The sequence below is a fragment of the Argopecten irradians genome, chromosome 8 (genome assembly GCF_041381155.1).
Source record: "Argopecten irradians isolate NY chromosome 8, Ai_NY, whole genome shotgun sequence".
In the NCBI taxonomy this organism is placed as follows: domain Eukaryota; kingdom Metazoa; phylum Mollusca; class Bivalvia; order Pectinida; family Pectinidae; genus Argopecten; species Argopecten irradians.
In genome coordinates this window covers 40,921,795-40,947,373 of record NC_091141.1, presented here as the reverse complement: position 1 = coordinate 40,947,373, position 25,579 = coordinate 40,921,795, and the positions used below count along the sequence as shown (strand labels likewise).

Below are 25,579 nucleotides of genomic sequence, written 5' to 3'. Positions count from 1 at the left end.
GTGACGAAGAAGAAATTGATTCTAATCATTACTTATCATCTTGCAGTTTCACACTACATTAAGTTCTACAGATGAAAACAAAAACACAACAACTACAAACTTTTGTGGTAACAAACATTATGCCATCATCCAACAGTCACTGCTGTTGTATCCACTGTGTGTGGAATGTAACATCACTGACATTTCTCCCGAGGTCAGCTTATCTTATCATTATAACAATTACGAAAACATTCTGTATAACATAAAATGTCTGTGGATACATTTACCCCCAACTTCCCTCGTCATGTGTATTCAATACGATACTCTCCCTGAAACAGTTTCATGTACTGAATACCCTTGCCTAGAGAAGTTGATTTTCCCCAAAGATAGGGTTTTTATAATTGTAGTTCACTAGAAACCATGACAACAACCAAATTTCTACCCAACAGACATCGCATGTTATACAGCATAACAGTTAAGACATTTTATAAAATATAAAAATGAATAGTTACTTGTACATGAATCTATAGACAGGCCATCAGTCCCTGGTATATTAAAAACATCACTAAAATTTGGCTTGATTATTTCTGTATCGACTCGTCTTGGTGTCTGATTTTAAGTTTCAAACTAGGGGGAGATAATCTAGTGTCAACATCTTAGGGTCTGATGGCCAGTCTAAGGGAGATAATCTAGTATTATCTATTTCATAGATGATTTTTAAAATCTCCATATCCTTAAAATTCCTGATAGGTAATTATGTATTTTTCATACTCTTTGTTATCACAAACTCCAATAATTATGATAAACTTAATTAATGTGATTCCAATGTTATTATTGCAAAATTTCTCACTTAAGTATAAACGTTTATATTACGAAGTCAGATCACTAACATTCTGATTTTTATGAATTTTGCTAACTCAAATTCTGATTTTTATTCTGAATTAAGTTTACATGTAATAAATTATGATTTTTTCTGAATTAAGTTTACATGTAATATTATGAATTTTGCTAACTCAAATTCTGATTTTTATTCTGAATTAAGTTTACATGTAATATTATGAATTTTGCTAACTCAAATTCTGATTTTTATTCTGAATTAAGTTTACATGTAATATTATGAATTTTGCTAACTCAAATTCTGATTTTTGTTCTGACCTAAGTTCAAGTGTTATCATTAAAACTTTTCAAACTCAAAGTATTCTTGCCCGATATCTATTTTCATGGCATCTTCTGAACACAAACTCTCTCTTGAAATTCATGTAAAAGGTATAATCTTAAGTGTCTTATTTTGTTGTTTTAATTTCTGAAAATTTGACAACAAAGCTTGCTTAAACATGCTGTCTGATTCAACGACAGCCTGTGGCTAGCATTAAATATTAAGATTGCATCAACACCCTGATAAAATATAGACACAAGTTCCCTCAATGTGCTGGAATGGACAATTACAAGAACGTCATATATCAGACCATATTTAATCCGTCTTTGCATTCTACAAAGTTACCTCCCTTGTAGTTGGTTTTCAATCAGACTTCATTATTTTGTGAGCTGATTTCGTTTCATCTGAAAAGTATGACGTTATGGTTGCAAACACATGACGTCACAATTAATACCTAAGACAAGGACAGATAACTCTTTAATATGCAAATACAGAATAAACATACAGTCAACAGTCAAATCTGTCTTTAAAGACCATCCAATGGACCAAGGGAAAATTATCTTTATAGTCGTATAAATGTAGTTTTCATTGCCCATTTGGATCCCTTATAAAGCGGTCTTTTTTAGTACGTGGTCTTTATAATGAGGTGATCTTTAAGGCAGGTTTTACTGTTTATATATATACGTAGTAATTATATTACTTTATTAATTAATTTTCTAACAAAAATCATCAAATCAATACCTTGTTTATACCCTCCTCACATAATTTATAGAATAAATTTTCTAAAAGTAATGTGTACTTATTTGAATTTAAATTTTAAAAGGTATATAATTTTCTTGTTCAAATGTAAATGTGACATTTGATTGTCCATTCAAACTAATTCCTGTCCAATGATTGAGAACTTGTGCTGTATGACGTCATCAGTATGGTTTGTTTTTCTTCTTCTTTGTTTTCCCTAACGAACCAACAGATGGCAGGGCCTCCAGACGCGTGGGGCGACGAACCATGGTATCTTCCTGCATTAACTGTCCGTGGACTGCAGCTGCGCGCAATCCGCTACTCATACCGTCGTCATGGCTACCGAACCCATTGGATGATGGGAAATTGTTTGGAGACCTCTGTTTCAGCGTATCTTTAATCTCAGACATATCTGTAAGAAAAAACAGCCAATAGAAGCAAATGTATAATCTAAAGCCAAACTAGGCCTTTTTCTGACCAGAAGAGAATGTACAAAAACAATTAACATCAAATCTAGCCTTGCTAACCATTTCAAAGCATCACTATTTTATTCAGTTTTGTTTCGCGAATTTCATGATCAATTTAATTTCGTGAAAGTTTATCTCCGCAAATTAGTATTTTCCACAATGCTTGGACAATTATATTCAGGAGTATTTTCAATCAATTTTAAACCCTGATGCTTAATCTCTGCCAAACCTGCTTTGAAACAGTAATCATGACATTTAGAAGCCACCAAGGCAGGTTGGATTACAGTAATAGTAGGTGACTAGCAGAAGCCATATTTTCACAAAGTTCTCAGATTTGTGAACTTTTGTTTGCCGTTGCTGCAGCATCTATGACACTTAGTGACTTGCTGCCGGGTGGACATATTCTTTTCTCAACTATTGCAGTAACACCTATGACACTTACTGACTTGCTGTCGGGTAGACATATTCTTTTCTCAACTATTGCAGTAACACCTATGACACTTACTGACTTGCTGTCGGGTAGACATATTCTTTTCCCAACTATTGCAGTAACACCTATGACACTTACTGACTTGCTGTCGGGTAGACATATTCTTTTCTCAACCATTGCAGTAACACCTATGACATTTACTGACTTGCTGTCGGGTAGACATATTCTTTTCTCAACCATTGCAGTAACACCTATGACACTTACTGACTTGCTGAAAGGGTAGACATATTCTTTTCTTAACCATTGCAGTAACACCTATGACACTTACTGACTTGCTGTCGGGTAGACATATTCTTTTCTTAACCATTGCAGTAACACCTATGACATTTACTGACTTGCTGCCGGGTAGACATATTATTTTCTCAACTATTGCAGTAACACCTATGACACTTACTGACTTGCTGTCGGGTAGACATATTCTTTTCTCAACTATTGCAGTAACACCTATGACACTTACTAACTTGCTGAAAGGGTAGACATATTCTTTTCTCAACCATTGCAGTAACACCTATGACACTTACTGACTTGCTGCCGGGTAGACATATTCTTTTCTCAACCATTACAGTAACACCTATGACACTTACTGACTTGCTGTCGGGTAGACATATTCTTTTCTCAACCATTACAGTAACACCTACGATACTTACTGACTTTGCTGACGGGTTCAGCTCCATTAGTTTGAAGCAGTTGGTTTGCTCTCTTTGTTTGGAAATATTTTGATGACTTGTCATCTTTGTACATAATTTTCTGCAATAAAACAAACAAATTATATAGTTTACAGTCTCTCCTTCACAACTTTTAACATCAAGGACCAAAAAGCATCACCTTAATTGCATTACAGGGCTTTTGAGATCCCAAAAGCATGTGAATAAAGTACGATTTACCATTGATTAATCCCACCATACATATGACATAAAAAATCACTTTTTAAGATGACATTACAAACATCTGAAGGTGGGAAAAAATTGACGTTAAATTGTACATTACCATTATCATTTTTGGATTTCGAAACCACTATATTGGTATTTGCCTTAACCATTTTTTACCTACTTTTTGATGTAACACTGTTGCACTGCATACCATAAACATGGCTTTTAGATATACTTCTTAATAAGACAGTTAAACACAGTACTGGTTCCAACACATCATAATAATGGTTTATAATACATATGGAACATCACAACCTTGGTTTTGGAATATAGGATCATCTGGATTACTGGACACACTGCTCAATATATTACCTCTTTGTAACGATCTTCCTCTTGGTCGTACACGCTAGCGTTGATGTCTCCATTGACGTAGGAAGGACGGTTGCGAGACTTAGGGTCCATTCTTGAGCCTGGCATCACTCCCTCTGTATAGAATCAAATAAATATGTTTAACTTTTTCACCCCTGATGAGCTATTTAAACTCTTCAAATTCAAAGGATGGAATAGTTCATTATGAACTTTCAGGGGTGATTGAGTTAAATGTATCATGATAGGGTTCATGCTGGATACAGTACAGTACTTATTTTATTTCATAAATGATTGGAAATGTATTAGTTTAGCATGACAATGACGACAATAAACAAATATATGATATTTATTTAGATTATAATGTATTTGCAGAAGTTGTTTTCAAAATATATTAATGATGTGTCAATATAAGTGTGATGTATTGAAAGCAGTAATGTTTGATAATGTCTAAAAGTCTGACAAAATTCTTTAGTCCATCCACCCCTAAAGACACATTTAGACTCTTCTTGTTACAATACTGAAGCAGTCCATTAAGAAATTTAAGGGATGAATACATGAGTTAATATAATTCTCATATAAAAGTAGAACCATAAGTCCTTTACAAATGTATAGATGCAATATTATAAATGTATCATATTTGCCGTAATTAGCGCCCAGGGTGCTTAAAAAATTATTACAAAAAGGGGCGCATAAGTTGTGGAAAGAAAACTTCTAAAGAAGTCAGCCATATTACTCCATACTCATGGCACATTAATCTGTCACAGTTAACATGCATATGCCTTCTTTTCTTTGAGATGCATTATCAAATTGTTATCCACATGTAAAGTGACTCACAAGTTCATGTAGTAAGAGATACAATGCTGTTTAATACATATTTCACAGCAAATAAGACTCCCCACCCAGGAGCAAATAAGACTCCCCACCCAGGAGAAAATAAAGGTCGAAAGTGATGGGGGTCTTATTTGCAGACAACCCCCTTGTCAACATTGATCTAGGAAGTCACCATCTTGGATATGTTGTAACAGTTGTAAATCAGACAGGTACTAGAAATAAGGTAACTCCAACTTCTTTTCCAGAGGAGGGGAGGGGCACTAATTATGGCAAACACGGTACATGGAAAATCTCATGATTAAAATGCAGTTATAGAAACATTTGGTCTGGTTAAATGACAATAATTGACTTGTTTGGTGTTAGTATAAGGATGTAATAGCTAAAGTGATGTCAGTTATTCTAAAATCCAAAACTGAAATTGATTTCAATGATAAAAAATAAAATGAAGAACAAAATCATGAGTGTAGTTAGATGATTAATTGATGTTAAATAAAAATAAATGTAACATGCAATAAAACGATAAATAAACAAAATGAAAAACAAAATGTAACAACATGCAGATGAGTTTTACAAAATTACACTAGATAAAATAATGATTCCTTTACCACATATTTCACAAATATTAAGTCACTTCCCCCCCCCCCCTTTTTTTTAAAATTTATGTATGTTTATAACAAAAATGGGAAAAAATGATTATAATGATTGAGGCCACAAATCTGTACAAACCTTTGTGTTGGAATAATTTCAAATTGAGAATGAATGAATTTTCCCTTGGTGATAATGATGAAATATGAGTATGCCAGATTTCAATGATATTAGCTCAAGTTCTATTGATTCTGAACATAATGGGGAGTTATCTCCCCTATAGATAAATTGTAACATTAATTTTACATTGTATTTCTAATAGATAACAATATTTTTGTTTAAGAGAATTACGAAAACATTACCAATCTACTCTTAGAATAAATTGTAATATTATTTATGATAGAGTTATCTCCCCCTAAATAAATTGTAATGTTATTTCTTATCATTGTCTTTTTAAATAAATTGTAATGTTATTTCTGATCATTGTCTTTTTTAGAATAGATTTAGAGTTATCTCCCCTAGAATAAATAGTATGTTATTTCTAATAGAGTTATCTCACCTTAGAATAAATTGTAATGTAATTTCTGGTAGTTATCGCCCCTAAGTATAAATTGTATAACTATTTCTGATAGAGTTATCTCCCCTTACAATAAATTGTATTTTTTTTCTGATTGAGTTTCTCCACTAAGAATAAATTGCTATGTTATTTCTGATAGAGAACTATCTCAGTGTATAAGAACAAATATTATGATTTTAATAAATAGCTTAATAACAATTCACTAAAGCTGGCAACGTAGAATTATGAAAAATAGCTTATATAGCTATTGAACATTATACAGTAGTAACATACATGTACCATGTGTAGCAAGCTCATAAACATGATAGTATATTGACTCATTCACCCCTGAAGACACATTTGGGCTCTTCTTAATCAAAGACAAGACCAGTCCATTATAACACTTCAGGGTTGAATGAGTTAAAGAGTTTGAATGGCACTGCTGAACTAGGAGTTTATACTGGGTAGTTTTATAAGTAGAAGAGCATAATGCTTGGGAAGAAGTATACCACACAGGTACTTGAGAAGCAAAACAGGAAGACTGCTTTGAGAATGGACATTAAGGAAAGGCTACCACCTAGTAGATTGATTTTGTAGGTAGCAAGTTACCAAAATAAATTCAATATCAGACACTGATGACAAAGAGCTGTGTTGTAAAACATTTTCATTATATCTAATTAATATCTGAACATTAAGCATCATGAATAATGAATATTTCTTTATTGTAAACTGAAAGATTTCATAATTGGAACAAGCTTTAAAAGTAAGAGAAAAGTAAAAGCCTATATTTAGAATTAATCGGCAAAGCCAGAAAATTATTCCTTTAAGTAGGCTCAAAGCATAGATATTTTTGCTGGTTACTCAAAATCAGAAACCCTTGTGTGCCATTAATACCTTCTATAGAATGGTATATGGATTTTTTTCTGAATCTAAATTTCTGGAGTATCCCTTTTGTTTTTAAGGCTATAATGTTTCAGCCAATGCTATAGTTGACCAGAGTAAAGACAGAACAGAGAAAATTAGCAAACCCCGTTAAAAAGACTCAATCTTCAGACTTGAAAAGAAGTTAAGGAGCAAGATCAATTCGGTTATCCAGAAGTGGAATGGTCAAGGGATCGTTGTTAACAATTATATTACACTATAGAAATCTTGATGTATAACAGAAATACCCAACAATATCATAACTGGGTAGGAGGACTGGATGAGAAACTGTCATTGCATCCCCACCTCCTCTCTGCAATTCATGACAGAACCTAAATATACTAATTTAACTCGGATAAGTTTTCTCTTTCATAATAAAGCTATTTATTTACATATTGCAGAATTATCTGCCCTTGTGCATAAGTATCGATTGTGACATCATAAGTTTTCTAGTGTAATGTCATACTTTTTAGAGAAAATGGTGTAAGTTCTGCTAAAAAAATATGACGTCACAATGGATACCTAGCTGCAAGGGAGGTAACTCTGTAAGTTGCAAAGGGGTGATAAATAAGTTCAGTCTTTACATGTCTATATCAAGGGAGAGTTCTTTGAAAGCATTTTCTGTTGTATAAGAAATAGATTTTCAAGCCAAAGCTCAAAGAATATTTCAAAACAAACTGTCAAAGTATCATACATGTATTCATACTAAAAGCAGTTGAGATACGGTAGATAGATGACAGGGCCTCATTTCTTATATATCAGTAAAGGTCATAGCCCCAATTTATCATTTGAGTTGGTAATGATTCTTCGATCCAAAACTTAAATGTCAGTTGATATTTACTATCTAAAAACTAAATCGATCAGTTTTTAACATAATTACCAATTTAAAGCACCATTAACTCACAAGATCTGATATCTTAATTAGTTCCATTGTTAGAAAGAGTGTAGTAATTAACACAATCAACTGATCACCACATGGTATCTATAGCCATGTCTTATGCTTACACATGTACTCGCATACGCACCCGTAACCACTTGCTGCGTACCTGCACACACATGTACCTACATGCCTTGTGCTCCCCTACGCACATGTATCCACTTGCCTTGTGCTCCAATACGCACATGTACCCACATGTCTTAGCTCACATACACAAGAGCATGTACTCACATCCGTTGTGCTCGCACACGCATATGTATAACCACAAGAACATGTACCCACAATTCCCTCATGCTTGCATACGCACATTCAATGTCAAAGTAAAGTACACAATGCAAAACACAAAGTTACATGATGGCTTGATTGACAGCTGGTGAACCGTCAATTGTACAACAATTAAATCTATAGAAATACAGTACAGTACTCCATCATTCTCTCTCATACATATTTACCAATATTCCCTCATTAAAGTGTTTGACATGTTAAAACGTAGTCAATAAAAGGGAGATAATTCACTAAGGCATGCCCGTTGTTAATATACTACCACCACTTAGCTACAACAACCATTTGTATCTGTCCCCGTCAGGAGTCACAAAGAGAGCCCCTAGGGAGCCAGTAAACCCAATATAGCCCTGTTACTTACCTGAAGGGGGTCCATTAAGAGAATTTTTTCCTGCATAATCATAAATTTGTATTTATTGCTTAAGAACTTTTTTCTTCCAATATCATCTAGGCAAATAAACTGTGTATATGATTGTAAAATTGATTAACTCTCGGATGTTATTTACCTGCTAAGGGATTACCAAACCCTGGACATCCAAGCTTTTATGGAAGTCTGATGTATAACAAGTTACTATAGTATTTACAGCGTTACAAATACAAGAAGTAGTAAAAGTAAAAGGTGATGAAAATGAAACAAAAACTGTCTCAAAAAAAAAAAAAAAAATTTGTGAAATAAAAATAACCAAGAAACAACTTTAACAAAAGGTCAAATGAATGTGACCTAACCTGCTTGCTGGGTCCTAATTCAATCATAAATCAACTTTTTGCATAATAATAGTATCAACTCATTCAACCCTGAAGACACATTTAGACTCTTCTAAATCAAAGAATAGACCAGTCCATTATGAAATTTCAGGGGTGAGTGAGTTAAGGATGGTCCGTTTTCCTTTTTTTCTTTTTGAAAATATGGCATTGTATTCAAGTGAGCTAAAGGCTACTTTTAATGACATTTGAGATAGTCCATTTGAAGATAAAAATTCAATTACTTTTCTTCTGATACAATTCATTGAATCATGCTGATCTTAAGTGTCTGACCGGCAAAAACAAACAAAGAACTATAACATAGTGAGTGTATGGCTTGGACAAAAGTTCAAAGGTCAGGACACAAATTCTTAAGGTGATCAATAAAGCTTTTCCAAATTCATTAAATTAAATGACCCCTGGAAATTCATAATAAATTCTTCTAGCTATTAGAAGAGTTCAAATATGTCTTGGGGGGTTGATGAGTTAAGGCTGTGATTGTTTGGAAATGCAGTTTGTAAAGCCAACTGGGCTCAGTTTCAGGAACATTTACAGAATTCCTGAACAAGATTTTTGCCTTAACTTCTGTAATGCTTTCTACTATGGACAAGTTTAAGTTAAGGAATTCTTAGTTATGGAATGGTTGTTAAATTGGGTCCTTAACTTAAAGGAATCCCTTAACTTATTCTCCATAGAAAAGCATTACTGAAAATAAGGCTCCTTAACTTCAGATGTTTTCATTAAGTTATATAATGCTTTCCTATAGGAAATGTTAAGTTAAGGAATTCTTTAAAGTTAAGGAATGTTGATGAAACTGGGCCCAGTTGTTGTAAAATTAATGAAAAGTCAAACATGTTTTGAATTTGAGTCCTGTGACTGTACTTTTGTCGTAACCACACAATCTACAAATCAAAGTGCTGATTGTGCTACCTTTGCTTGTCCCCATCTCAGGGCTTGTACACAGACTGGTCTCTAAACACACACCAATACATCATACTAACAATTCTCTATTGATTTACAATAGATTCATATCATGTATGTTTTAAATGAAGTAGTTCTGTTCATACAAGTGAAATTACAAAACCTTTTGGAAAACAAGTAGTTTTTTGGGAAAAAATTAGGACATTTTTTTTATAAACTGCAATTACTTAAAGAGTTTGTTGAAACATTTTTAAGATTAAATCTCAAAAAACACCTTTGGGAATTTTAGATAACATTTCGAAGGATTTCATATTTGACTTAAAATTTTGGGACCACAGCCATGTTACACTAGCAATCTCAATTCAGCAGCTGGATTTATTATGTGAAAGACACAAACTTGGTCAAGTAAAATGCATCTTTGATACTCCAGGGGTTACTATCATTGTCATTGTATCCATCCCTGGACTATCTCAGAGTAAACTGCCTTACTGATCAATCACTGCCAGTACTGTTATTAGATTCTTTTGATGTAAATCAAAGGACCAAATAAACTGCTCATCCATTGTCACAGACTGAGCCTTCAGTTTTTACAAAGTCCAGGGGTGGATATTACAACAGTGACAGTAACCCCTGGAATATTGAGGATGAGTAAAATGTAAAGGCAGATTCAGGTCAACTCTACCAATAAATGTAACCCAAGTTTTATTTTTTATTTCATTTTAAATGTTTGATTGAATAATTTTGAAAATATCCATGGTTCAGCTATAATCCCTATAACATTATATACTAACCTGCGACAGGAAGTGCTGTTGTTTGGATTAGCAATCGTGGCAGCAGCCATTTTTGTTCCTCTTCGTCCCACTTACACTCCATCTTTATCCTATCGAGGTTGCTATAGTTACAATCCCGTCGTAGACAGGGGTGCACCTTATCCAACAGGGCTTGGCAGAGCTGTAGCTCTTTCTGTTGTTTGCGGATTGTGTCCAAGTAGTCGATCCGCTCAAACTGAAACTCCGACTGTAAGTCAATGACCTCGCGTTCCAGGCCTTCCACCTAAAGAGTGAAAAGGATCATTTGATTCATCATAACTTGAGTAGTTATAGGAGTATACTTTATTTAAATAACCTAATTTAAAAAATGATATTTGGTAGTATAATGTTTTAGATGTTTTTTGTTCAGTTTGTTCTACAATGATGCCTTTGTTGATTTAATCATGTACTTTAAATTATTCTGTCTTTGCACGTTACAGAGTAACCTCCCTTGCTAGAAGGTATCCACTGTTACGTGATATTTTGTGAGCAAAATTCCCTTTTTTTTCCACTGAAAAACGTTACATTCGCGCAAATACATGATGTCACAATCAATATACCTACCCACAAGGGTAGATAACTCTGTAATATGCAGAATACAGTTAAGCAATACCAACCCTTTCTTTTTCTTTCTTCAGTAGCTCAGTTTTGGCCTTGACCTCGTCTTGTACATTGTCGTAAATTTCCAACATGATGTAGTCGTCATCCATGTTAACAATGGCCTCTGTAATATCAAACCGACAATATGTAATTCTCACCATTACACAAGGTGTCCAATAAATAAATAATAAGTATATAAAGGACAAAATTGACAATATTATGAAAAGTTCACCAAGAATTTGTGAAATAAAATGTAATGAAAAATGTATGTGTCAGAAATGCAATGGTATTGTACTCCTTTTTAATGTCCGTTCTGACTTGATATATGGAGCTCACCTGCTAGTTTCTGTTTTCGCTCATCAGCAAACTTCATACGCTTCTTGCGCCTGTTCTTCACTTCTGTGTTGTTCTTGTTCTCACCGCCAACCATCTGCATCTCAAGTTCCTGGATCCTGTCGTAAACCCAGAGTTCATTTTGATTTAATGGTTGACATTCTCACAACATTGATTGTGCCATGAGTTAAGAGTAATATGAGGACCTTTACTAAAGAGAGAGTATAAATTCTGACTCTTTAGAATGACAGAATAAACTTAGAATCATAACTCCACGATTAGGATAAATCTGGTGACCAGATGGACTATGACCTTGAAGGCTGGACAAACCCTTGACCTTTTGAAGAATAAGCCCTAATGGTAGAGACAAAATGAAATTGATTTCCACTTAAACTGTGACCTTAAAGACAGGACAAATCCTTGACCTTCTAACTCCGACGCTACAGTCTAAATAAAATTTCCAGTTAAACTGTGACATTGTATGAAGGATAAACCTTTGATACGTGACAAGCCCTGACCCTGTAGACTGACCTTTTCAGAGCCTCCTCCTGTTGTAATTTGAGGTTTTCCTGCATGTTAGACTGGGTTGGAGAAGAACTTGGAGCAACCATTCCTTCCTGCTCTCCAGGCCTACCTCCTTTTGTCATACCCCCACTCTGACTGGCCTGAATGACCTGTCCTTCCTGGCCAGGTATCACTTGTCCCTCGACCATCTCTCCATTTTCTGACGGATACTGTTGTTGAGGCTGGATAGACAGACAAGCAAAATAAACAAATACAGCCCAAAATATTTTACTAGAGAGCAATTGGACCATAGTGAATTGGAGTTAAGGTATTCAACCAAATGCCCAGGGCACTTAGAAATTCAAACTTTTTTTGGAAGAGTTGAAGTTATATAAATGTTGCCTCTGCTATCCCATTAATTTAACAATTAAGCTTTACATCTTGTTATGCTCATAACATCGTCATTGTATTCCAAATTACATTCAATTAAGAGCTTTGAACATATGAATCATGACGCAAAATGTGTCTTAAAAGAAAGAAAGCATATACATGTTTTGCTATGATAGATTAATGTGATACAAGTATAGATTGAGTTAAAATAAAGAGTTTTTTCACTCACAACTTACGTTTTTGGTTCCCTAATAAGCGCCCCCTTTGTTACAATTTTTTAAGCGGCTGGGGCACTAATTACTCCTAATGTGGAATATACATATACTTACAGGGACACTGCCTTTGATGGAATACGGTATAAATACTTACAGGGACACTGCCTTTGATGGAATACGGTATATATACTTACAGGGACACTGCCTTTGATGGAATACGGTATAAATACTTACAGGGACACTGCCTTTGATGGAATACGGTATATATACTTACAGGGACACTGCCTTTGATGGAATACGGTATAAATACTTACAGGGACACTGCCTTTGATGGAATACGGTATATATACTTACAGGGACACTGCTTTTCATAGGAATACGGTATAATATACTTACAGGGACACTGCCTTTGATGGAATACGGTATAAATACTTACAGGGACACTGCCTTTGATGGAATACATAAATACTTACAGGGACACTGCCTTTGATGGAATACGGTATATATACTTACAGGGACACTGCCTTTGATGGAATACGGTATATATACTTACAGGGACACTGCCTTTGATGGAATACGGTATATATACTTACAGGACACTGCCTTTGATGGAATACGGTATATATACTACAGGGACACTGCCTTTGATGGAATACGGTATATATACTTACAGGGACACTGCCTTGATGGAATACAGTATAAATACTTACAGGGACACTGCCTTTGATGGAATACGGTATATATACTTACAGGGACACTGCCTTTGATGGAATACGGTATATATACTTACAGGACACTTTGATGGAATACGGTATATATATTACAGGGACACTACCTTTGATGGAATACGTGGTACTATATTACTTACAGGGACACTGCCTTTGATGACCACTTTTGCTCAGGTCTCCACTGCTCTTGGTGCCTGTAATGGTTATCATATATCAGTGTCATTCGGCAATACTTCAGAGAATACATCTGTAGTCAATAAAATGTCGCTGAATTCTGAAGGCCAAAAATGGATTTTAATCTTTCAGTTTTAGATGAGCAACAAGTTTGATAATTTTGTTAAGTTCTTAAAGTTTACTGTAAATTAATATACTTATCATCATTTCCAGAACTATTTTTAATAAATTATTATTAATTGCTATGATGAGGTAGTATTAAATTTAGAAGTTGACTATTATTTATCAACTAAATTCTGTATTTGCATATTTCTGAGTTATCTGCCCTTGCGGGTATTGATTGTGACATCATGAGTTTGCAAGCGTAACTTCATACTTTTTGGAGAAAACGATGTGAATTGCGCTCACAAATTAATGACATAACAATCGATAACTACCCACAAGGGAGCTAACTCTATAATATGCAAAGACGGAATTACTTCAGGCCATCAATATAGATTTTCTGATGTAATTATTGCCATCAATGAACTGTAAGTTTTTTGTTTCTGAGACATTGTGGCCATTTAACTGCTGCACTCAATCAAAAAAAAAAAATCTATAAATTTACTAATTTAAAATACTTCTTTATTTTCCATGGAACACCTACTTGATCAATTACAGATTACTAGTTATAATGACCTAACGATGAACAATATAAAAATTCGTAGAAAATGAACTGCTGTCTGTGTATTATACAACCAACTATTGGGGATTGTTTTATTTATTTTTTTAAGCAAAATAGTAAAACAGATAATATTATCTGAAACAATGAAAACTTTAACAAACAATTTTAACAAAAAGCATGCAAAACTATTTAACGATTGAACAATTTTGTCTTTTTTATGTCCTTTTAATAATTCTTTTGTTGGTAATAATCTAGGTTATAGATTCAATAGATATAGTTTTCCCAGTTATTGAGAAAATTCATGTTAACTCATTCAACCCTGAAGACACAATTAGACTCTTCTAAATCAAAGACTAGACCAGACCATTATGAAATTTCAGGGGTGAATGAGTTAAAACAGGGAGGACGAGAGGTGTCTATATCTCTCATCCCTTTATTATTGGAGAAGGAGGAGACAACTTTTGTCGTTGTTTTGATATTAAAGCTTTAGCTCTGATAAACTAACTAGCAGTCACTGTATGACAAACAAATGCCACTAGAACTACACTAGTACAGCCAGCGTATACATTTATACAGGAATAATATACACTTAGGCTAAAAATCTTCTACATATTTCCAGTAGATAATTTCATGCCATGCACTATAAAATATGTACTATGCATAAAAATCATACATGAGCATTACTTTGTCTGCGTTTCTGAAATACCAGAATATTTTAAAACAAAATTATTAAAGTTTCATATAAATTTCTTTATACATTTGATGCATGAAAATGACTGAAAATGTTTTCAACTGTTAATGTCACATTCCTCTTATTATCACATTTTGTCTGAGAAATGGAGCATGACATAAGAGAATTCCATTGTATATCAAAATTGGACATCAGTTAATTGATGAAAAACAACATGGAAATGTAACAGATTCAAGGAAAAAAGACATAGAATAGAATAAGATTATTATCAGAATTGCATATCAGAGTTAAAGAGTTATGAACAATATACATGTATACCATAGCTGTAGTAATTTTGGGGACATGAGTCGTGCTGTGGGAGTGATCATTATAAGATGGACAACCACTTTCATAACCTAGAATTGGGACTCTTCAACAGAGAATCATAGTAGTATAGCCATATACCAAGTTCTGAACAATAAAGTCTAAAGAGAATGAGAGAAATAAATCTACAACAACAAAGCCACACTCTTAAACCCAAAAACATGCACCAAAATTTTCCTCCATTTAGAGACTTGCACTGACAGGAATTTTGAGCAATGACAGAGTTACATAGGAGTATCTGAGATTAAGCTCATTCTCCCCTGAAGACACATTTAGGCTCTCCTAAATCAAAGACTAGACCAGTCCATTATGAAATTTCAGAGGTGAATAAATAAAGATGTATCCATTGAGTGAAGATGATACCAAGTAGATAGTGAATTTCTTCAGGAAGCTGTCAGGTTACACAGAGATAGAGACTAATTAGTAGACAGGAGATTGAGAATATTGAATCACGGAAACAAGAAGACCTTGAATGTAGAAAACGCTGACCTTCATTATAGATAATTGACATTACAGACACCCCTTACAATATCCTACCTGGGCCGACTGGCATGGCACTTCCCATCACCGAGCTAGGTCGGTCCTGTTGGTCTTCTCCATACACATCATCTTCTTCACCCTGTGTTTGGTCGAATTCTTCCTCGTTCATTCCCTCAAGTTCCCCTTCATACTGTTCCTCTCCTTCTAGTTCAGGGGCACCGCTCTGAGCAGATGTACCCGGTTGCGGTCCGCTGCCATTTTTCTGAGAGGATTTTTGGGAGGATGCTTTTTTAGATTTTGGGCCGCGTGGGGTGCCTGTTGCTTTCCCAGCTACTGCTGCACCTGCAACTGCTGCACCGGCAACAGCTGCACCAGCGGCACGGCGGTCTTTACCTTCCGCACCTTCAATGCCGTTGTCGTTTTCCTCAACTGTCCAAGGTCAAACACATGTATTTTCAATCAAACATACAATTACTTATATCAATTTTAGTTCATTTTGACACACTAAAGTAATTAAACAAGTATTCCAATATTGCAACAAAAATGTTATTACATGTTTAAGCATCTAGCAGAAAAAAATGTTTGTAATAAATATCATTCACAAATTCAAAATCTACATACAATGTACTATAAAATTTTGAGTTAAGCACTAGCATTGGAGTGCAAGTAATAAGTAAAGGGAAGTAACTTATAACATCTCTTAATCCAGTATTTAAATCTTCTGATACATGTTGTCCGACTTCTCAGCCATTCAAAAGATAATTATTATAAAATAATGGACAAGGAGTTAGTAAAAAACATATCGTCTGTTAATATCTCCACAAGGGTGCTTCAGACAAAGACACCGGGTGCATCAGGACAAAACTGTAAGAAATTTGTCAGAAGAGAAATATATATTTGTACATTTGTGACAGACTACTTTCACAAAATTGAGTTGTCATTGTTAAAAATTCAATCTTTATCATAAATAATGTGAGTAAATATTTTATCAAATGAAAACCGGTCATATGACAACTACACAGTGTTCATTGCTAAAATGATTTCTTCAGCTTACTAAAAATACCTATAAACTTCTGTGCTTACGGAAATTGTGACAACTTTTTCAGAAACAGAATATGGATATATGACTATCATTCAGAAGAGAAGGCTTTTAAAGATGCTCCACCGCCGACAGACTATAAATGATACTCATCATTTGAACAACAATTGGTGTTTAATCGTGTATATATATGTCTGATTAACACAAACAATAATATAAAATAATTTATTTTGCTTTTGGTGCATGCGCAGTCAGAACTTCATTCTATATAGAACATTGTGGCATGGAATTTTTTCGGGATGCAATTAATTATTTCTAGTATTTTTATCTTAAAGTAAGATTAGAATCTCAAACTTTTCAATGGTGGTAATGTTGTAAAGTAAGTAACTTTTGTAACTGAAGAAAAATACCAAATCGTCTGCTGCTGTTTTTGATAGTGAAAAAATAACATTTGTCAGCGGTGGAGCATCTTTAAAGGAATTATTTCCATTTCAAAATATTTGATAATTTTAACTTTAATTAGCTGGTCAGGAGTAAAATTTGGTGTTCAGAAAGTAGGTAGTTAACACACATCAAGAAAAAATGATCACTCAATGACAAGAAGGGTATATATACATCTAGTGCCAATGAAAATACAAGTACAGGATGAAAAAGGAAAATTAATATCAACCCCATCAGACAAACACCTCCAAGTTTTACTTATTACTTTAACATCTAATACTGGTCAAATTGGTACTTTATAACCCGCATCAGGGAACAATTGGTTTCAACAGTGATGTTTACCTCTTTACCTAACATTATATCTTCTAATTCATGAAATAATTCTAAAAACATGATTTACACTTATTATTAATTATAATTTACAATTTATTATTATAAAAATTTCTGGTTGCCTATGATTTGATACGTATTAACTATAAAAACAGATTTGAAATTTAAAACTACTGAACTTTTATAAAACAAAAATTCCATTTTGTTATGTGTATAAAAGTGAAATCTCTGTATCCTAAATATCATTACATCTTTAATTTTCTGGGTGAGTATTTAGTCATCAAAAATCTCTGTATCTTATATAACATTAAATCACTTTCCTCAGTATTTAGTCACCAAAAATCTCTGTACCCTAAATAACATTAAATCACTTTCCTCAGTATTTAGTCATCAAAAATCTCTGTACCCTAAATAACATTAAATCACTTTCCTCAGTATTTAGTCATCAAAAATCTCTGTACCCTAAATAACATTAAATCACTTTCCTCAGTATTTAGTCATCAAAAATCTCTGTACCCTAAATAACATTACATCACTTTCCTCAGTATTTAGTCATCAAAAATCTCTGTACCCTAAATAACATTAAATTACTTTCCTCAGTATTTAGTCATCAAAAATCTCTGTACCCTAAATAACATTACATCACTTTCCTCAGTATTTAGTCATCAAAAATCTCTGTACCCTAAATAACATTACATCACTTTCCTCAGTATTTAGTCACCAAAAATCTCTGTACCCTAAATAACATTATATCACTTTCCTCAGTATTTAGTCATCAAAAATCTCTGTACCCTAAATAACATTACATCACTTTCCTCAGTATTTAGTCATCAAAAATCTCTGTACCCTAAATAACATTAAATCACTTTCCTCAGTATTTAGTCACCAAAAATCTCTGTAACCCTAAATAACATTAAATTACTTTCCTCAGTATTTAGTCACCAAAAATCTCTGTACCCTAAATAACATTACATCACTTTCCTCAGTATTTAGTCACAAAAATCTCTGTACCCTAAATAACATTAAATCACTTTCCTCAGTATTTAGTCATCAAAAATCTCTGTACCCTAAATAACATTAAATCACTTTCCTCAGTATTTAGTCATCAAAAATCTCTGTATCTTATATAACATTACATAACTTTTCTCAGTATTTAGTCACCAAAAACATGAAAACAAATCACCTGTGTAGAGCAAAACTTTTAGTTACGCCAAACGCAAGCACTCAAAATCTTGCACAGGAAAATTCGGACAAGAAACAGCAATTTCAGGAAAAGACAATCTCAAGAAGCAGAAATTGGTGAAAGCAAAGCCGCAGAAATGTTGAGCGGATTGCCAGAAGGTGCCTGGTAGGTCAGTGCGCATCACTCGGTATATGTGTGGACGCAGCAGATCAAAACAAAGATGGCTGACTGGTGAGAAGTCAAAGATCGCACTCGCACTTACCCGCCGACCCCTGGGCCTGTTGGCCCCCCGCCGTGGCCTCTTGCCACGTAGCCTCATTGCCTTCCTCATTGATTTTTAGTACTGAACATGGAGAAAATTAAACACCTTATCAACAGTGTCATCAAAGAGAATCATGGCAAAGCGCGAGATCTAGAAGAGGGATGCTTTATCATCATTTAACTCTTAAAAATACTTTTTTCCAATGACACAATAATAAAAAAATAATAATTATAAAGAGATTTATCAAATTGTATATAAATCATGATCTAAAAGAGGATTGCTGTTATAAAACTATTAAAAAATACTTGTTTCCCCTTTAGGACACAAAAGAAAAACTTGTTATTTCATAAATAAATTTCTGAAATAGCAAATGAATTATGAATTGCACACGAGAATTTATGTGATTTTTAAAATCACTTTTATGCTATATTGATTGATAAAATTGTTCACAATCAGGTTCAAAGACACTAATTTCTTTCATTAGGTAGTTTTGTTAAATTTAAAATCACTTTTATGCTATATTGATTGATAAAATCGTTCACAATCAGGTTCAAAGACACTAATTTCTTTCATTAGGTAGTTTTTGTTAAATTTGAACAAAAAGAGATAAAGATTGCTGTACAATATTATATGGCTGACAATCTTTAAAGTTCAGTTAAGTTGCTTAGTATTGTTCATATAGCAAAGAACTTCAATCGACAAAGACATATACAAAATGCAGCAATATCTGGAGGACAGGGCCAAACAAAAATCATGTCAAGGTACTGTACATTTCAGCTATACCTTTGGAAAAAAAAATACTGTAACTAAAGAGAATGTTATGCAATCACATTGGTATTAAAAATGTACTCTTAGGTCCATGTGATGGAGCACTGGTCGCTGTAAGAACCCTGCATAGGTATATAGTAACCTATCTGGTACTTTTTGTTTAGAGATACTCAGAAAAAAATGGCATCAAAAGGTGTTAGTGTACAGAAATATGGCAGCAGAATTATTACATGTACATTAACAAATTATTACTCATTTTGAATCCATAATAAATTTAGTTCATGTTCAAATGAAATTAACATAGACTGCATGTGAAGCATATTTCAACACTGCTGTTATATCTATCTTAGAGCCTGGCCTGTTAGTTTTTAACAAATTACTACTGGTATAAAATTAATTTATCATCTTATCTCTTATAAAGCTTATCTTAATTATTTTTTTCTAATGAGAAGATAAGCTCTTAAACTCATATTATACTTCATGTATACCAAAACCTATTTTATCTTTGTATGTTCCAGAGTTACTTCCCTTGCAGGAAGGTATCGATTGTCACGTCATTGTTTTCTGAGTGAAATTCACATCATTTTTTCCGAAAAGTATGACATTACACTCACAAACACATTGTGTCATAATCAATACCTATCAACAAGGGCAGATAACTCTGTACTATATAAATACAGAATAGCAATATGGATATATGTGGTGCGTATCTATCTTTTCTGTCTCTCATAAATTATATACATGATAAGGATATATAGTACACAATGTGCATGTTACCTATCTCTGATTATACTCGTTCACACAACCCTTGTGTCAAAAATCGGTGTCAATTAGCAAAAGTTTTACTCAGAACATCTGAGATATAAAGTTCAGTGATATTTAGGCTTATTTAGATACTGAAGCTTTGGCAAGTATAGAACAAGAAACAGCATCGTGAAGGAAAAACAACACTGAAAAGTGCAACCACAGAAAAGAGCTTTGTATCATTACAATCCCTCAATTCCAAAAGAGAACAGAGGCACTGAAATATTAGGTTTTGACACAACTTACCAGTATATGGTTAACTCATTCAACCCTGAAAGTTCATAATGGACTATTCCAGTCTTTGATCTGGAATAGTTCAAATACATCTTGAGGGGTAAATGAATTGATAGCATACATCAAATTTGTGACAAGATGGTTTAACTCAGACTCCGTTAAGTGCTCTTCTCATTTTTTTAATAAATGTAATAACAACTTGTACTAAGAGTAATTCAATTGGGTCAAATAAAATGATAATTTAAAAATTTATTATCATCTTAGACTTTGTTCTTACATGTGGTTGATTCTAGTCAGTGTGCGGTGAGCGTGCCCAGGTGCAGTCAGGTGTGAAAATGTAATAATGTATAGCGGGTAAATTTCGCAGGGGTTATATTTCGCTATAATTGCGGTTTTCCTCAAATCCGTGAATTGACAAATCAGCAGTGAAATATTTTGAATTTCACTATTGTTATGCAAAAAAGCTAATAATGCATATAGAAGAATCAGTTTACCGCGAAAAGCGTAGAAATCTCACGAATAACGAAACTGCGAAATATGACCTCTGTGACTTTAAAGCACTATACAGTATACAGACACCTCTTCCTTTATCATATGGTAATCATATACAGAATGTACAATTTAAATTTAATGATGTGACTTTTGATTTTAATAAATAAAGTAGAAGTAACTGAAATTAAGTTTAGAGACTTTAAGCTTAGTTTCAATATTACCTTAATTGATAATTAAATTACATATCTATTTATTTTCCAATTATTATTTTCTTTTTTATTGCTGCTATGTTGTTCTTTGATTTTTAAAAGAAATCATTTGAATGTTTGTCACAGAAACAGTGTTACAGAGAAGCTTGACATACCTTGGTGAGAGCACAACACATGCAAACAGTGCACGGATCCACACAATATAAAACGCACACAAAAGCTTGAGAGATTTCCAGGATATCAAAATGTCTTTATATTTATAATGAGATTATTGTCAAAGACTTAATATTTCAAATTTGCTTCAAACTCAAAAATTTGGGTTGTATTTTATTTGTACACAAAAAGCTTGGGTTACAAGAAAAGAAATAGCCGAATAATCAGAATCGGAACATTGGGTAATTTAATTTTTTAACTGTAAAATTCAAGAAACTTTTGTGCATGTTAATCAAGTAAAGGACATAAAGTATAATAAACAAAATCATCAATCTACAAGGAATAAATATCTATATATTGTAGGTTTCAAGATCCTGAAACGACATGGTAAAGTACAATTTACCATTGATAAGTCCCGCCAGCTGCTAGTGATTAAGAGGTCACCAAATTCACATTAAAATACATATATGACATCACTATTACAGGAAGGTGGGGCCAATCGAAGGTGAATCATACTTTACTCACGACGTTTTGGGATCTCAAAATCGCCGTATCCTTTCCTAATAAGACAGTGAAATCTGTCTCTAAGTTTTAGTAAAAACATAAACACGGCTCAAATTCCATCTTTGCATATTACAGAGTGCGGGTAGGTATCCATTGTGACGTCATTGTTTTGTAAGCGAAACTCGCGTTGTATTCGCTCAAAATGGTGTTATGTTCGCAAACACATGACTACACAATTGTACCTACCCACAAGGGCAGATAACATGTAATATGCAAAGACGGATTAAGATACACTTGATGATTGATAGTTTCGTATCATACTTTGTCCTTTATCATTCAATAGAAACAATTGTTAGGTTGATATCTATTGGAACCCATAGCAACAAACACATGCAATGCAGGTAGGTGGTCTTGGATAGGGTAAAATTGATGATTGGCACTCACTAGCTCCTCCCTTGACTCCGCCTCCCTCCTCTCCGCTCCATTCTATCTCCCCCAGGACTACACATCACCAACACAAAATCATCAGACCAAATCACATTTACATATTACCCGCCTACATTTGAGTGACAGGCAGACTGACCAATCACGTCATATTAATTGACAATACATTCTGTTCCTATCACTGACTTGTCTGAGGCTCATATTTTGATCTAGCAGATATTGACTTTCTGACAGTTTTGGAATCTTTCAAATTTTGAAGATGCTTTAATTCAGAATTTCTCAAATTCTGAAATGTTTCAATTCGTAGATAGATAATTTCTTATCATTAATGTATGCAAAATGAAAAAGCAAGAACCTCAAGATTTGCAAAACATTTTAAGTGGAAAATTGAAGTCTTTTTTCGTGTTCTTTTATAAATTTTTTCAAATGTTCGCAGACCTTCAATATCAGTACAGAATGTATTAGACAATTATGTTAAGCAGACCTTTGTCTCCGACTCCGTCTGAATTTGAATACATTATATAATCTACCTACTAACAGAGGTTAAAATTATAGCATTCATGACGTAAATGATACATAAGCAAAATCATATTTATTTTCATGTGAAAAATTGAAAATTAACTTAATTTCACTGATTAGAAAAGATATGAGGCCTAGGGACCGTAACTCTTGGCCTGAAAAGTCATCAGACGAAATTTATTTTACAAAGAATGAAAAGACAAATTACAGGATTTCATAGCAATATCAATTTTTTTTTTTTGATTTTCCCCTTCAGTGATGTTTCACATCAATTCTGCTTGTAATCAATGCAAGCGTTCAATAGTTTAGAAATCAAATCTTGTAATACAGTACATGTATATAATTGTGCTTATGTAGTGAATTATTGAGAAAATTAAAGACACAATTCATGACAAAAAATACAGCTCGTCAAAATTATTGTAAAAATAGCCATGCATATATTACTGAACAAATAACGTTATTTTGATCTAGTACTACCAATTTGTCACCATTCACCAAACATCTACCCGGTAAATTAAAACCATCAAGCATCTAATTAACCAATTAACAACACACAACAGAAACCTATTAAAGACTTAACAGTGTGTGTGTGTAAGTGTGCACCATTTGATGTGTCAAATTTTAAATTTAATAAAAAAGTTTCATGATTTTTTTTCAAAGACTGCTATAGATTTAGTAAAGCATGCAGTTAAATAAATGAAACTTCAACAGCTACTGTTTATTTTTTTTTAAATCAAAGATAAAAGATTAAACAAACAAAAAAGTATGAAAATAAAATTTTAAATATTTTAGTTCATCTTTTGTGCAGGTGTTTATAAATTTCTAAACAATACAAATTTATAATAATGATACAGAATGTGACATTTTTATTAAAGATAGATTGTCCTCTGAAAAAGTGAATGTGGTTAGTAATTCTCAATATAATAACTAAGAAACATACTGTTGATCCTAATTCTACCGATTACATAGCTAATTAATGTTACACATGGCTTCTGAACTATAAATAGCCCATGCAACTATTGGTTATTGGCAATTTCTATTGATGTAACTCTGAATACTGATACATTGTAATGTTTTGATTTCTCTAAAATGTCTTCATTTGAAAAAAAATTCAAAAGTGAAAGTCTTTTTGAAGGATGACATTACTATATTTGAAGGTATCTGATGTCTGTTAGGTTAATTAGAATTCAATGTGCTTTCCTTAGAACATAATTCTTATATATGCACATATGCATTCCTTCATTTTGTTTAACATAAGATTAGAACATTAAATTCATTATTTACATAATTTATACACAAACATATACTATGTTAAGTAGATCTATAAAGGCAGAAAAAAAAAAAACACTTTATGTAAACAAGACAAATTGCCAGAAATCAGAACATTTTGAGTCAGTATAAGATTTTATAATCTATAACTAGCATATAATTGAAAAGAAAAAAAAAATTGACTAACTATTCAACCTGATATTTTAATATGTTACCATAGCAACCAACCTGCAGCAGTAGGCGGCAATCCCTTGAGCTGGCCGTCGACAGATGAGAGTTTACTGTCGTAATATTCGCGTAGCTTGACGAGATTTTGTTCCGCCTTTGCTTTGCTCACTTTCTCTTTTTCAAATTCCTGCTGCATCTCCTGCATCTTTGCATCATATTCCTTTAAAGTGGAAAAAAAAACAACAGAAATGAATAAACCAGAATACTGACAAGTTAGGAAGAGCTTTACTAAACTGGAACTGTCACCAGAGTGGCAGACTAATACCCTCGCTGCACAAATTTAGTGAAAACTATATAGTTTACTCAAGTCCCCTTTATGTCAGAGTTCTGTGTTCCAAATTTTATCAAAATCTGTCAAGTAGTTTAGGAGGAGATTGCCGGACAAATTTGTATCTACAGACAGACGGACAAGCCAATTCCAGTATTAGCCCACCTTAATTTCGTTGCGGGGGGTATAATGAATGCACAACCCATCCCAGATCAGACTATCGCAAGAAAGTCGCTATCAACATGCAGCATAATGTATCATTTACTGTAGGTACAAAACTAATTTTTTCCTCATCTTTAGAATCCAAAATTACTTTGAGTAGCCATTTTGAATCCAATTTGCCCAAAATATTACACAGTAGGAGAGCTAATGATCAAATTTTGGAAATCAGATATTGAAACAAAATGCATATATGTAGACTTTCATTTGATGCTATTTCTGTTATTGATGTTCCCAGACACAGTGCGACATCCCATTATCCTTCCGCGTCACAACAATAGACAAAATCAATACGGAAACATAAACAAACCACAAAAAAATTCCTTCTAGCTTTGTCGATATTGGAAGTTTTCCATGTGAATGCCGTGCTAATGATATACATACATGTATATTGCCGATAATCACTCACGATATATGGCA

At 33.4% G+C, this 25,579-nt stretch overlaps 1 pseudogene; it reads right to left on the bottom strand.

Annotated features, from left to right (window-relative positions):
• Positions 1 to 962: 962 nt before the first annotated feature.
• On the bottom strand, positions 963 to 24,895 carry LOC138330370 (kinesin-like protein KIF17; annotated as a pseudogene).
• Between the last annotated feature and the right edge of the window lie 684 nt (positions 24,896 to 25,579).